Below are 14,297 nucleotides of genomic sequence, written 5' to 3'. Positions count from 1 at the left end.
CACAAGATCCTATTCTATTCATGTAAAGTGCCCCAGTCTTTATGTATATGCTCTCTTTAATGATGACCCTGTGTAACACAGTTTTTCTTTTTGTGTATTTTGCATAATATCCTGATGCTTATACTGCCAAGGTTGAGAAAATATGTATTTTATCAGACAATTCATAATTTTGATTAAGCGACACAAAAGCAAAGACGCATGAGCAATCAGGTAAAAACATTTGGTACATATGAAAAAAAGATTTTTCTCGTTCTTCTTCAACTATAGATTCTAAACAAGGGTGTACTTAAACCAGATGATCCATACTGTGCATGAGTGCTCTCACCCCAACCGGTCGCAGCAGATGGCCGCCCCTCCCTGAGCCTGGTTCTGTCGGAGGTTTCTTCCTGTTAAAAGGGAGTTTTTCCTTCCCACTGTCGCCAAAGTGCTTGCTCATAGGGGGTCATACGATTGTTGGGTTTTTCTCTGTATGTACTATTGTAGGGTCTACCTTACAATATAAAGCGCCTTGAGGCGACTGCTCTTGTGATTTGGCATTATATAAGTAAAAATTTAATTTAATTGAGTGTGCTTGACCTCCCCCTGTTGTCCTGTGTGATTGATCTATGGTATTACTGGGTACATTTCTCAGACCTGGTTCAGTTGTATTATTGTGGGGTCTTCATCTTACAAATTAAACCTGTCTGAGAAAACCTAAAGCTGTAGCTGATACCACATACTTAAGCTCAGTATGAAAAAAGGTGAACTGTAGAGGGGCTACAGGTATTCTCAGGCACAGTACAAGGCAACCAAGCTTAGTGTAAGTGCACCCTGGGAACCTCTTAGTATAATGCTATTACAGTATTTTTCTCTAAATCAGGGATATATCTTGTGGAGGGGCCCTGAGCAAGCCTGACACCATTTAGTTCATACTGTGCCTTTATGGATATACAAGTTTTAAATGACCATGGAAACTGACAAACCTCCCGGACAGGTCTAGGAGGGAGTAGAAAGGAAACTGAGCTGGACCCAGTTTTGAGAAGGTGTATTAGCACCGGAGAGATTTATGTAGGAGACATCTGGTGGTCATGCAAAGACATCCACGTAAGATCTCTGTTGTTAAATGTCCTGGCAAATGTAATCTTGCAACATTATAAAAACTATGAAGTTCCTTACATTTCAAAAGGGTAAATTTAAACCCAAGGGTGCGTTTTGCAATCCCCCAACCGAGTACATTTGATAAACCACAGCATCAAAAAGCAAAACTTTAGAGCATATCATAAAGAAAATGTTAAGTCAAAAAGATGAGGATGAAACTCATTGGTCACAGTTGAGTTTGACTGTATTTAACTGGGAAACAACACATGCTATACATCCATTCAGCGTCCTGTGGAGATATGTATGGCACTAACAACTAATAACAGCCATTCAATCCACTGCATATACATATCAAATACCATTACAAACTGACAGGTATGGATGTATGCGAATTGCGTGTGGCTGGTTGAACACACAAAGTTCTCTATAATAGCAAAAGCTATATTACTAATTTCACTCTCCTTCACGGCTGTTTGAAAATGTAGAATCGAATACAGCTTCCTTCTTCAAATTTAAAACATCCACAAGAAAAGAGTGTACAGAACATGTTCTTTGGATGCCCAGTTCTGTACTAAACACAGCATTTTATCTGTTCGTGCTGCAATAATGGCTTTGCCGCTTCACTGGTGAGGGACAATAAGAATCCCGTAGGCTCTCTGTAAAGCTTAAGTTATAAATAGGTCTAATATATAAACTGACCCTTTCCGTCCTAATACTGTTATATGGAGGTTTATGAAGTAAGTGCCACAAGGGACAAGTGGATAAAGCTGGTCCACAAAATAATGTACTGTATTTATTAATTAAAATACCAAAATCCTAGACAAAGTGACATGGTAAAGCAGATTTCCAGCTTGTTCAAAAACACTATCTCGTTTGAAAGAATGAAACAGTTCGTGATAACACAAATGACTTTTTTATTTCCTCCCTTCCTTTCAATATGTTAAACACACACACATGCAACTAATACGTGCAGTACCTTCTGTGGTTCCTTGATCCTTTCTAATGAAGGAACATTATGTTCACATTATGCAGCTCCACGTCTTGTTTTTCTTAGAATAAATAAGGAACGGTGGCTGGTCTAATTAGGATGTTGTCAAAAACTACCTCACAGAGTGAGCTTAACATGCATTAGTATGCAAAGATACTTGCTTGCTCACTGACAGGAAGAGACACACACACACACACACACATGTGCAAACATACACAGACACACGCATAAACAGACAGGCAGAGCTAATAGGCCCCTTGGCAGTGCTAAAGACTGACGGCCGAGCCACAAAGACGGATCCTGCGTCGTCACAGCAGTGGTATTGTGTCAGTCCTGACTGAACTGGCATGTTGCCACACACACACACACAGACACACAAAAGACTAAACTACACTCTAGTCTTCATCCTGAAATGTCTAATTTTTTACATCATAAATGTGCTTTTCATCTGCAAAGGTAAGTCAAGTCCCCAGTAAGCAGCTGTGTAAATACATTTGTCCCCACAATATGAAAAAAACAAGTACACACACACACACACACACACAATTTAGAAGCGATTACACTCTAGTCTTCATCCTGTCACGTAATGTGAAATGTTGTAGATTATAAGGATGCGCTTTTCATCACCAAAAGTAGTCGAGTCCTCACTAAGTGGTCACATAAATCTGTATGTCCCCACTGTATGAGTAATGCAAGTATACAACCACGGATAATATGTTTTTATCCCTACAGAAGACATTACACTCTGTTCTTCACTCTAAAATGTTACATTTTGCATGCTTTATGTCCCCAACAATAAAGACAGGTCCCCACAGACTGAGCTTGTTATCACTTTTATGTCCCCACAACTCGAGTTATAAAAGCACAGAAAAACTCGGGGATTTTAAGGGGCTCACACAGACTCCTTGCTGTCTGAAACTCAAAGCTTAGCCAGCAGATGAATACAAATAGAAGTGGATTCATAGGATGATGCTGAAACTTTGCTTATGCATTATGCATGGACATATATGGTGTTATTTGCAGTATAAATATTTTTTTTAAAGTCACATTTTAACTGACTACATTTGAAGAAAAAAAAAAGGTTGTATTTTTCCTTGTGTTTCTCAGGAGTGCCAGGTTATTTCACGGTTTTCCTTTCCCCCAAAGCGTGACCTAATTTGAGGTGATTAATTAAATAAGCTTATTTACAATTTTCAAATGACTGAATTAATGGTGTTTACAAAATAATGTTCCCACCTAATTATAGCTAATGGAGCTCCCACCACATTTGCTGTTTCTACAAACTGTTTAGGAAACATGAGAGTTTTATTTTAGGCATAATATCAGACTTTTCCGGGGAAGCACAGGAGACGTTTTAGGTGTAACGAAACATCCTAATACTTGAGATTTTGTCTTTACATAAGCACACTGCCATGGTCTCAAAATGATGCGAATAAAATGATAAATTTAGAGAAAGTCATTAAGAAAAGACGTGCATCATCACTCAGGTCTCTGACAGGTAACAGAAGCACTGAAAATCACAACAGACAGGTAAAGCAGCAGATGGCAAAGTACACTTGCTTCAACCCTCAAACAAACACAAAGTCTGTACCTGTATTGGGGCGTCTTTCAATCAAAATGCAACAGGTGGTCCTCCAGATTTCTGAGCCTCCTTGTATACAGACTTTGATCAGAGAAACAGCCGCATATCAGCTCTGAGCTGAATGAAACTGACGACTAGGAGTTAATGCGGAAAGTGGCCGAATGGGATATACACAGTGTGAGAGAGAGGAGGGCACTGGGGAATGGGGAGGGCTGAGAATGAGTGTGATTACGAGAGCAGCAGGAGGAGTGGCGCATGCTGACTTGACTTTCAGGAACTGAAAACATAAACACAAGACAGAGGAGGAAACAAAAAAGGAGCAATATGGGTGAGGAAGAGGTGATGGAAAGAGGTAGGGAAGATGAAGAAGTGTCACGGAATAAGTAAGGAGAGGAAATGGAAAGAAAGATGGGGCATAATAGGAAACAAGTAGTTAGAAAATGAGCAAAGATAAGGGCGGGAGGAAGGTGCGGGAGGGGTAAATGGGGAAGAGGCTAAGGAGACCACAGGAGAGAATAAGTAGAAAAGCAGTATAAGGTTAGAAGAAGAATGAAGGAAACAAAATGCAGAGGACAAAAGGGAAAGTGTGAAGGGTCTAAAAAGGAGATGAAAATGAGATAGGGACACAGGAAAGAGGACAAGATATATGCGGGAAATTAGAAGTCAGACAAGTTAAACTGAGATATAAGAAAGAAAAACAGAAGTGATGAAAAACGGCGTATGAGATACAAGTGACCGGTCGTAGAAAAAGGCGAGAGAGTGTTAATTCAGGAGACAGGAAAGGAGGCAGATAAGAAGAAATAGTTACATAAAGAGAAGAAGGGAAAAAAATAAGGAGGTGGTAAGCTGATGGAAGTGGGTAAAAAGAGGCGAGGTTTTAGAGGATGACTTGAGGAAAGGAGGTAGAAAGGAGGGCCGAGGTAGAAAGAGAAGAAGCGCCTGAAGGAGGGAAGTAAGTAAATGGAGGGAGGGAGGGACTGAGTAGGAGGAGGATTAAAACGACAGGATAAAAGCTCTATAAAAAGGACAGACAGGACAGTGGAGCTCAGAAGAAAAATAGAAAAGGAGTAGTCGACCAGAGGAAGGATACTACAGCATAGTATATCTACTCAAGTGTGAGCGGATATTAAAAGCTGCCCGAGAACCAGTTCTGACCCAGTAAAGCCAAATCCAGGGAATAATAGTTACCATGTTTCAAGGATAGTGGTCTTCCTTTTTCCCTCTTGTCTAGCAGCTCCATCTTCTCTCCATTATTATTGCACCCGCTCTGTCCCTCTACCAGCCATAGTCCCTGCATCTAAAGACCTCTCTGTCACCTCCACCCTCCTGCCATTCCTTCTCTCTTACTGTACCCAGCAGTAGCTCAGTTTCTACCAGCAGCCTGTTGGCCAACAGCACAGGAGGCACCAAACATTTTGATGTTGAATAACCAGTGGCTGGCACTAATTTCTCAACTTCTAGTCATGGTTGAAAAATAGCAACAAAGCTGAACCAATGTTGCAGGCGTTACCATGACGTTGGTTAGAGGGAGTTCTTACAGAGATTTCACTGTGTTTCCAAACACAACAAACCATGTGTTCAAGAAGAGTGTTCTACTAATAAAATAAAGTTTCTTAGTCGAAAGACTGAAAAGAGAGAATTCCTGACAGGCTCCGGTAATATTAGTCTGTGTACAAGTTGTAGACATTCAGTGAATATGTCACGGTCTGGCTGGGGCAGGCCGTATGTGTTGCAGAGGAGGACTCAAGCGCAGACTGAAACGTGGTGTGGATTAACAAAACAAGCCGTTTAATGAGACTAGTAATGAGGGTACAAAATAATAGGGCATCGTTGAAAACTAAACAATAACCTAAACTGGGTGAACTAATAACAAAACATGAAAAACCTTAACCATAGTGAACTGACATGGGTACCTGGAGATGAGACATGGATGAGCAGACGACCTGACAAAGAATGGCTGAGAGCACACAGACTAAATGGACACAGGAGGATAATGAGGGAAGTGGCAACACATGGGGAACCAGCTGACACACATGAACATAACGACGTGACAATGGGAGAGTAAAACTGAACACGATGAACACAGACAAACCAGACCTCTTCACAATAAGACAGGAAACAGTGAGATATAAACATGACAACCTGGACTGACAACATACGCCACAGACATAAAATACATGAAAGCAGGGGAGACTTAACATAGTGGAAACACGAGGGGAAAATAACTAGTAACACCTAGGCATGATAATGATAAACTTAGGAAACCTGAAGGCTACATAAACTAAACACAAAACGCTGGGTCAGCAGACCCAGGATCATGACAGAATATCTGTTCACAGCCACGTACTAACCATATTAATTGTCTACAAAAAAACTCCAGATGCCACTCACAACCATTCAGGGAATAGTCAAACTTCCTCTTGTTACTTGTGGCTGCCATGTGGTCGCTAACTGGTCCCTAAGGTGCTAGCTGTCTGTTAGGGTTCACGACAGCTAATATTAACTCACTGAGCTTGACTTCTTAACCGGGTTTGTACTTTCTAGAGCATTTTAATACAGTTCCAGTTACGGTATATACAATTTATGAATACAGCTCGTGAACCACAATTACTAGCTTTAACTCTGTGTGCTGTGCTGTACCAATGTACCTGCACATGTGATGTGACAATAAAAGTGATTTGATTTGACCTTTTAAGACCTACCATAGAACCAAGTCCACCAGAGCTTATAATAATAATAATAATGGATTGCATTTATAAAGTGCTTTTTGAGACCCTCAAAGCACTTTACAATTCTACTATTCCTTCACTCTCACATTCACACACTGGTGGAGGCAAGCTACAGTTGCAGCCACAGCTGCCCTGGGGCAGACTGACAGAAGCGAGGCTGCCATATCGCGCCATCGGCCCCTCTGGCCAGCACCAGTAGGTGAAGTGTCTTGCCCAAGGACACAACGACCGAGACTGTCCGAGCCGGGGCTCGAACCGGCAACCTTCCGATCACAAGACGAACTGCCAACTCTTGAGCCACAATCTTTATACTTTTACATGCTGTAGTGCCATTTTGGGGAGCATTTCAAGTTGCTATACATTAATACAACCGTTATAGCCCAAATTTTAATTCCATAGTAACTACATAAATTGCAAAAAAGTGCAATTAAGTACAAAAAAATTGAAAATCGTTTTTGATTTTTTTCCATATATTTCTAGTTAGAGAAATTTAAGAGGCTTATCCCTCAAAACTGTAAATACATAAAAGTTGCACAAAATAGTTTCCAACAACAGGAAATTTATTTTGAGTGTCTTCATAGTTTTATTTTTGAGATACACCAATTTTTATATACTGCAGGAAAAACGAAAATAAATATCCATCCATCCAATCGCTTATCCTTTTCAGGGTCGCAGGGGGCGCTGGAGCCTATCCCAGCTGTCATAGGGCGAGAGGCGGGGTACACCCTGGACAGGTCGCCAGTCTGTCGCAGGGCTAACACACAGGGACAGACAACCATTCGCACTCACATTCACACCTAGTGGCAATTTGGATTATCCAGTTAACCTATCCCCACAAGCTGCATGTGTTTGGACGGTGGGAGGAAGCCGGAGTACCCGGAGGGAACCCACGCAAACACGGGGAGACCATGCAAACTCCACACAGAAAGACCCCGGCCTGATGGTGGAATTGAACTCAGGACCTTCTTGCTATGTGGCAACAGTGCTAACCACCGTGCCACCGTGCACCGTTCAACAAAATAAATATTATAATGCAAATTTGCAAAAAAACAGCATATGCATCAAAATAAACCATTTCCAGCAGTGCAATATGAGTTCTAAGCATCCCAGAAACGATACAGAAAAGCATACAGTCAAACATGACTTTTAAAAATACCACTACAGGCTTTTAAGGCCCCGAAGGTAAAAATCTACATTTTCAGGGGAAATGACGTCACTTCTGGTTTCGGGCAGGTAATGGCGGACATGCGATAGTTCGCGCTGACGTCTATTCCAATGTAGGAAGTGTTTTGAACAGCTGATTGGATCGGCAAAGCGTGTTTCTGGAATATTATGTTTTTGTTGCTGCAAGTGCTTTTTATGCAATTTTTGCAAAGCTATATGTGGAAGGAAACCATGACCTAGGGCAAACTGATGGCATAAGATGTAAGTACAACTCCTCCGGTTTCATATGCAAAAAAAATCATTGCGCTAGCTTACGTGGTTCCAGTTCTACAGGGATTTAAAAATAGTTATGCAAAACGGAGCGTGCCAACTCCGACCGGTTTCAAAGGATTTACTGATATCTTACCACTTACCACTCCCAGCCAACTATGCTAATTTCTGCCTCAAAATAGCTAACATAGCAGTGTCAAAAAAAAGCTAATGTCACCCTGTGAAGTTAAATAAGTAACAAACAAGAAATTCCCAGCATTTAATTTAAAATAAGAAAAACAAACAAAAAGCTTGCCCTCCAGTGTCATACTAATTTGGCCAACAACACTAAACTCAAGGTTTCAAAATCCAAGTTCATAAACGGAGGACTTACTAGCCATGTGTTAGTTACATAGAACCTAGCTCACCAACAGCTGGAGGGACATGCTGTTCAACACGGATCTAGACCGATTAGATTTTAATGGAATTTTTTTCACTCTGCACAGGTTTTTTTCTATTATTTACAGTTATTTTAATGTGCACAGCTTTCTTCTTTGTCTTTTGCAGTAGTCACTGGAGGTACATAGATCAAAATGCATTGTAACCTATCATCCCTGATGCCACTCAGCCAATCAAGTGTCCAAAGACGTAGGTCAAAGAACAGAGGGGTTAAACCTGTTGTTATTTTTGTTGAGACTGTTTACTTGTGAAGTATATTTTATGGACAAAAACCCCTCAAACTAGACTTCTATTTTTAATGAAGCACTTAGCATTTACTTTATAATCATTTTATTACTGAAGAGCTCTCTGGTTCATATTGAAAGTAAATAAACGCTGCTGAAATGCTACTGAATTATACTTTCTTCCATTTACTTGACTAAAGGTTACTTCTCTAACCGTACTTCCTTAACCTGATGTAGAAGCTTCTCCCTTATTTCCAGGTATAAGGCATGACTCATCCACCTGGAAATTTATACTCACCAGAAACATATTTGACGTTTAAACATTCCTAAGAATACAGTTTTGCTGTCTGGGAACACAACTTTTATATGACACGGATGATGTACCAGGCAGTGCTGGGCAAGTAGCAACTGAACCACAACATTCGAGTTGGGGCTTGTAATAAGGAGTCGACAACAAAATGCTTGGATACTTCTCAGAGATGCAGAACTTGTAGGCATTATCAGTTACCATCTCTACTCCTTTAACCAAATATTTTTACTGACCTTCCACTAAACATAAGTCTTGTTTTAAGAGCAAGAGCAAAAAAGGAAGCATCTGGCTACATTATTCGCTCTATTATAGGTTAATCTGTACTCAAATTATCAGCACCTAAAGTTCAAAAGGTAGGTATTAAATGCTATGATAACCAATAAATTGACTTAATCCTGCAAGAAGATTCCATCACGCTGTCCAGATGCCTCCTAATAGCTGTGAAGAGGCCAGTGTGCGAACAGCCGTGTGAAAACACGTGTGGAAAATGACCACCGGGACTCCCATTTGTGAGGCCCAAGTAACAGCAGCTAAACCACTTGACACTTCTGACCCCTAAAGGTCAACAGTGGCAAGAGGTCAGATTTAATGAGCCTTATTACTTTGTGAGGGCGGACAAAAACATGAGATAAGGATGTCAAAGTATTACAAGCAAACTGCAGAGTCATAGCACAAGGGTGAAGACTAAACAAAAGCAAAGGAACATAGAACCGCACAAACAGTAATAAAATTAAAACATTGTGAAGTTTAACCTGATAAACCGTTCTTGAATGTTCTTGTGGCCAGTGTGTTTTGCTTTGAAGCTGCCAAAAAAACTTCAAACCTCCCTACCAAGACGTGTAGGAGTGCCCCTGGAGTCTGTTAAGGTTGATGTAAGAAAAAAATGATCCAGACTTAGCCCTTTATCATTTTCATGGAGTGTTTTTTCATGCTGTTCTTAATATTATTTTTTTCTTGAAATGTAACAACTGAATCCAGTTATTTAGAGATTGAGCATGCACCGCTCTCAACCTCCAGTCGACCAAAGTCACTTTGAAGACAACAGCTGACTGCAGACTTGGTCCTGGTCTTTGAAGCAACTATTTCAAACGCAACAAGATTGCGGTGAATGAAAATTACTTATATGGTTACATTAAAACGCTCAATCCAATATACAACACATAATTTATAACATATAATACCTAAAACATATACGACACACAAAGGATAAGTTACCTTAGTCACTGTTAAAATAAAGTGTGAAGTAGTGATGTTATACTTTTTACTGGTTTTGCTTTTGTGCTTACATTTGTCGTATGCTATCACTGTAAATAGTGCTGTCTCACTGCTATTGCACTGTTATGCTGCTGGTAGCTTATTTTAGTTGAGTCACACTTCAAATGAGTAAGTGTGTCATCAGCTGCACGTCAGTGGTCCCACATGATCAAAGCTTAACTTTTTATGGTTTAATGGTAGGGCAGCTATCATGGAAAAAAAATCAAACTATAATAAATGTTGCCAAGATCCAAACTACGCCTTTTTCTCCAGGTAACACAAAGTAGAGTCTGAATGCAGCTAAACGTTTGTTGCTGCTGAGAGGAGAAATGGCACATGGATATCATTTTTTTTCAGAGAAATTCTCTTGTTCAATTTGTATAGATTTACTGAAGGATCCGGTAGCTATTCCCTGTGGACACAGCTACTGCAGGAAAACCTTCACACCCAGACCTCTCCTGGAGAAAAACATCATGTTAACAGATCTAGTGGAGGAGCTGAAGCAGACTGGACTCCAAGAACTACCAAAAGCAGAAGCAAAAGGACATTGAGCTTAGGCGACTAAAAATCCAGGAGACAATCCAAGATCGAGAGAAAGATGTGAAGCTACTTCAACAAGAGGTGGAGGTCATCAATGGCTCTGCTGACAAAACAGTGGAGTACAGTCAAAAGATTTTGACAGAGCTCATCCGGTTCATCAAGAAAAGACGCAATGATGTGAAGCAGCAAATCAGATGCCAGCAGGAATCTGAACTGGGTCTAGTCAGAGAGACTCAGGAGAAGCTGGAGCAGGAGATCACTGAGCTGAAGAGGATGGATGAGGAGCTGGAGCAGCTCTCACACACAGAGGACCACGAGCAGTTTCTGCACAACTACCCCTCACTGTCAGCACTCAGTGAGTCTACACACTCATCCAGCATCAATATTTATCCTCAGATGTACTTTGAGGAGCTGAAAGCAGCTGTGTCAGAGACCAGAGATAAACTGCAGGACATCCTGTGCGAGACATGGACAGTGGGTGCTTTTATACCAAAGACCAGAGCAGATTTCTTAAAATATTCACGTGAAATCACACTGGATCCAAGCACGGCAAACACATGGCTGTTATTATCTGCAGGGAACAGAAAGGCAACACTAATGCTGCAACATCAGTCTTACGCTAACAACCCAGGCAGATTTACTGAATATAAACAGGTGCTGAGCAAACAGAGTCTGACTGGACGTTGTTACTGGGAGGTGGAGTGGAGAGGGAGAGGAGTCGGGGTAGCAGTTGCATACAAGAGTATCAGCAGAGCAGGTGACTCAGAGCAACGTATATTTGGATTCAATGACAAATCTTGGTCACTGCGTTGTTACACAAACAGTTACATATTCTGGTACAACAAAGTCTGCACTGACGTCTGTGGCCCTCCGTCCTCCAGGATAGGAGTGTACATGAATCACAGAGCAGGTGTTCTGTCCTTCTACAGCGTCTCTGACACCATGACCCTCCTCCACACAGTCCAGACCACATTCACTGAGCCGCTCTATGCTGGGCTTTTGCTTTTTTACTCTAATGAAGACAGTGCTGAGTTCTGTAAACTGAATTAGAGAGGTGTCATTAAGGGGGAGTTGGTTAATAATATATGTTTTGTGCAGAGACTGGCCAACAATCCCACTTTATGGGTAGCAAACTCACTTATCAGTTGTTGCAGAGGGTATGATTGACTACTATAGCGGGTTTTACACTATCAGCAATCTTAAAATCAAAAGGAACACTCTTTTATTGTGTTTGGGAGAAGAATTAAAACATTTTGAGAAAATGGGTTCCAAAAAATAATCACGAAAGAAATTCCAATAAGCCAAATTGTTTGTTTGTATCCAGGAGGACACCTGAGAATAAAACATGCACAATCATTAATGATTTTAAATGCCAAAAATATAGCAAATCATCTGAACTTAGACAGGACTTTCTTTTTTCTATGCATGAAACCTTGTTTTTGAATGTGGTGGATTGGAGCACAGAGTGGCATTTGATTGATTGATTGATTGATTGATATTTTATTCATCCCGAGGGAAATTGGAAATTTAGGGCTGTGTGTAAATAAAATGTACTAATGACTGCTCACCGGTTCATGTCTTTTGATTTATGATTAATATTCTTTTCAGAATAAAATGATCCTACACAACATATTAAGAAGTCAACACAATGTTTCATATTTTACGTCTATTCCACCAACTCCGCGCTGGTGACCAATCTAGATTCCATTTGTTCCACACAAAACTTCTACTTCAGAGACAAGAGAAAAACTAAACGACACTGTGCGTGTGAGAGACAAGTGGAGAAACATCTCACTGAAAGTCAGTGAAGTGGATATTTTGCTACTTCTGGAGCACCAAGTGGAAAATGTCTCAAAGGAAAGCTTCTAAAAACACTGGGAATCGTCACCTTTCTGTTGCGTAATGCATAAATATGCTTATTGCTGTAGGAATCATCTCGACCTTTACAGCTGACCCATCCTTTGTTCCAGTGAGCTCATGGATATCTTACACTGGTCAGCTTGTTTTCTGTCTCTTCTTCCGGTTTCTCCACATCATCTTTAATCCCTCTAACTTCCTGTAGCGCTGCCATACATTTCCAGGTCAAACATCATGAGTGGGATTGCATGTTTGCACATCTCACAGCCTCAAGCTTGTGTGCTGACTCCAACTGTCTGCTTCAAAACAGGATGGATGGTCAACGGTCAACTGGCAACGCACACACACACAAACACACATGCACACGACTGAAGCCAGATAGATGGTGAACTTTGTTGACAACACTGCCCCCTACGGACTATACTATGTACAACAAAATAAGAGTCTGTGCTTTGAAACAGCACATAGACGCACAGAAGGACCACAAACCCACATCGTAAATGCTTCAGTAATCATTCTTTGTTTTCCAGTCATCCTAAAATAGTTTCAGGAATGAAAAGTTCTTCTGAGCCTTTTCTCACGTATTCCTGAGCCAGAAAATAAACACTGATATGCATGTTTAACTGCCCTGAATATCAAAATACCAAATCTGAAAATAGTTTTAATCTACCTAAATCTGTATTACTCAGCGCAGCTGGTTTAAAACTCTGAGCACCGATTCTAGTCCAGACGTGTTAAAATAAAGATCAACAGATAAGAAACAGAGGAAGGTTGGCATTCACTGCTGATATGATGAGGGCTTCGCTCTTTTTACAATGAAAGAACTGGCTTTAAAATCTGCAGACATTTTTTTAATGGGCATTTATTTATTCTTCAAAAATATAATTTTTGTTTCATTGCAGTGAAAGTATAAAAAACGTAGCAGGCAGCAGTTGTGACCGACTCTCCTATGATATGATGGCTCCAGGGAACTTTATTACAGTTAGGTCCACGATTTCTTGGACAATGACTCAGCTTTTGTAGTTTTGCCTCTGTACACCAACACCACAGTCGATTTCAAAGCAAAGAACTGAAATGTCAAGTGCTGAATTTGTATTTTATAGCTTTTCACTATAACTTTAAACATGAAGACCAAAGAGAAGTCAGTACAAATTCAGGAGGTCATCATCAGAGAGAGCAAAAACTTCAGGAGTGGCCAGATCAGTAATCCAGGATCTAACCAAGTCAAGAACACCCAGGAGGCATATCGTGGTCAAGGTCTAAAATGAAGAGAAGCCTTCATAAATGGATATAAAGAAGCTTTACAACAAGATGTAAACCACTAGTTACACTCAGAAACAAGAAGGTCAGATTAAACTTTCTAGAAAAAGTAAATAACAAAAGAGTCACTGGACAAATGAACCCAAAATGAACTCGTACCAGAATGATGGGAAGGAGAGGCAGAGAAATCATGACCTGAAGCATATCACATCATCTGTCAAACATGGTAGAGGCATTGTTATGGCATTGACTTTATCGTTACAGTTGCTGTATCTTATACACGGCTGCAACTTTGCAGCTTGCAGCCGAACACATCAGCAACAACAACAGACACTCAGGACCTAGTACAGACTTTAAGCCGGCATGGCATGATTGCAGATGCTACTCAGGTGCACCCAATTCCCCTGCAGCGGCACTGCAGACCACGCCCCGAGCCATCCGTCTGGACTCTGCCGCCCGCTGTCCACGGGCTGTGCAGCAGGTCCCTCTGGCGCCTCGACCTCTGTATCCAGCTGGGCAGGTGCGTGAGCTGGTGGTGGACACGGAGGTTGCTCTGCAGCCCTCCTCCGGGGAGCCAGGATGGGTGCAGGGACCTGCCAGGCAT

At 41.0% G+C, this 14,297-nt stretch overlaps 1 protein-coding gene across 2 annotated transcripts in view; it reads right to left on the bottom strand.

Annotated features, from left to right (window-relative positions):
* Nucleotides 1-14,297, bottom strand: part of arhgap36 (Rho GTPase activating protein 36) — a 78,985-nt gene that overhangs the window by 44,617 nt on the left and 20,071 nt on the right. The window contains exon 1 of one of the 2 annotated variants that reach the window (XM_085264043.1): nt 3,657-3,830. The exons of the other annotated variant lie outside the window; for it this stretch is intronic. The gene's annotated coding sequence lies outside the window, so the exon portion shown is untranslated. Of the gene's footprint in view, nt 1-3,656; nt 3,831-14,297 lie in introns of those variants that run through there. 2 annotated transcript variants of the gene reach the window in all.

This window comes from Mchenga conophoros, linkage group LG3, assembly GCF_057382185.1.
Source record: "Mchenga conophoros isolate Kocher_MC1m ecotype Shallow Benthic linkage group LG3, M_conophoros_male_GT1.1, whole genome shotgun sequence".
NCBI classification, from domain to species: Eukaryota; Metazoa; Chordata; class Actinopteri; order Cichliformes; family Cichlidae; genus Mchenga; species Mchenga conophoros.
The sequence above is the reverse complement of the archived record's forward strand: the minus strand, read 5'-3'. Positions and strand labels throughout refer to the sequence as shown.